Source organism: Onychomys torridus, chromosome 19, assembly GCF_903995425.1.
Source record: "Onychomys torridus chromosome 19, mOncTor1.1, whole genome shotgun sequence".
Classification (NCBI taxonomy): domain Eukaryota; kingdom Metazoa; phylum Chordata; class Mammalia; order Rodentia; family Cricetidae; genus Onychomys; species Onychomys torridus.
In genome coordinates this window covers 28,703,094-28,705,358 of record NC_050461.1, presented here as the reverse complement: position 1 = coordinate 28,705,358, position 2,265 = coordinate 28,703,094, and positions in this window count along the sequence as shown.

Genomic DNA, 2,265 nt, shown 5'->3' with positions numbered 1-2,265 from the left:
TGTATTTTTCCTTCTTTTATGAGGTAGAAGTTCTCAATTATGTACTATTGTCCTCAAAATATTTCTTTGATATTTGAAGTTCATGATTGTCACTACCACAAAGAAAACAACAAATTAGCCACAGTGATATGACAAGAGACATAATTCACAATTTAAGAATATGAAGAGTTTTATACATTTTATCCCTTAACTGCCATATTGGTGCTTACATAATGAATATGTAATCATTGCATAATGAATATATATGGATATATATGCATGTAATACATGCAATATACAATGCCTATCTTTTGTCAATTTAACAGCAAACTTGAACAAAAGAATTTTGGAGCTGGTCTGTGTATGTGTGTGTGTGTGTGTATGTGTATGTGTGTGTGTGTGTGTGTCTGTGATATGTGTGTGATATGTAAACTTAGGGTAGATCATAGATGTAGTGTGATAAACTTTTTTCATTGCTACAACCAAATACAAGACAGGCAAGGCAAGGGAGGAAAATTCTATTTTGGCTCGTGGTTTGAAGAGACACAGTCTATCATGGTAAGGAAGATATCTCTCATGGAGCAAGGGCCCCGTGGTAGTAGAAGTATGAGACAGCTGTTTAGTACATGGCAGCAAGCAGGAAGCAAGAGAACTCAGGCCAGAACTGGGTCATAAGCCCCAACTCCGTACCTATCAATTAGGAACTATGCCCCCCCCATTCCATATACACCCTCCCTGAACACTACCACGTCCTGGGGTTCTAGTATTCAGATACATGGGCCTGTGAAGAATAGTTCACATTCAAATCATAATAAGTAGCTCAAAAAAGGCTTCTTATCCTTCTAGATGTCAGGGCACATGCAAACACATCATCTACACACAATATAGGCCAATCATATTATACCTAACTTTTCCAATCATATTATACAAAAGTAACATTTTTACATATTTTATTCAGTGACTGATTGGAATCCAATTAAAATTGGCTTCCAGTGTATAGTCCCAGAAATGATAGTTTTGGGGTGTTGAATATTAACTAAATAATGCAGGTGAAATATGAACTTCCACAAAATGATCTGTAAGTATGGGGAAGGAACAACACAAGGCTAAGTTTTTTGCTTTTCTCTGGACTTGACTTCCAAGGGTGTTACACAGTTTCTTTATTGTTCTTTATTACAAACAGAGCAATGGATTTGGGCTGTCAATAAACATTTACCACAGACTGGTCATGTGTCAAAATCTGAAGCCGATTCTGAGAGTTGTTACTGGCAGGTAGAAAGGTGTTCTTTGTAAGGATTCACAGTATTAGTTTAGAACAACACAAGCATAAATGGAAGGAATTGTCAGGTGTATTTATAAAAGACACTGATAATGTTTTTAATGTACTGTAATATCAAATGTATCGCTATGGACAATATCAATCCCTGGAATTGCTAAAAAATAGTCTTTGAACCCTGACCAGACCCATGCCTTTATGCATCAGGGTACTTAATGCAAGAGTTAATGGAGGTTAAGGTAGTGCAGTAATGGGAAAAGGATTACTAGGCAAAGGTGATTTCCCAGCTAAATTGGTACCACTCCAAGGGTGAGGTGATGAGCAGCGGTAGATGAAGGATTGCTTCTGGATCCTGGGGGCTCCCAGAGCCCCAGGACTACATTCTGGCAGTTCATGAAGAGCTTCTCTGTTTACATTGTTACAAACAATGGAGACTGTCTTAAAAACTCCCTCACACAAAGTCAGAAGTTTTCTATTATTTGCTGCAACATTAAAACAAAACAAAACAACAACAACAACAACATAAAAACTAGTGATTTCCTTCTCTAGAAGTTCTGTGGTGCTTGAAAATGAAACAGAGAGGTCCAGCAATGTTTCATCTTGAATGGCAAGAGCATTCTTTGGGGATGATCTCAAGAACTGCTAACCGAAACCCATGTTCCTAACGTAAAGCTTGAGGCAGTAATTACTTATCCAGCCAGGGGGGAAAAACCCCAGGTTCCAGCCAATTTGCAGCTTTCTACAAACCATCAGTTCATCTTCCAGATTAGACCAAACTACAAATAGGACAAGGAGTCAGCCGTCTCATATGGATGTTCATTTTGGCACTCAGAAGCTCACGCAGGGCTCACAGATGGTTGCTGTCTCATGCGTTGTAATCCAATCTCCCTGCCCACCTGTGTCTCATGCTTAGTCTCCAGGAGTCCTTACAAAACTCCAGTGGCAATTCTTTCTTCTTCCGGATGCCACCTATACAAGGAGTGTGGCGGCCATCACTCCCTTGACACGGG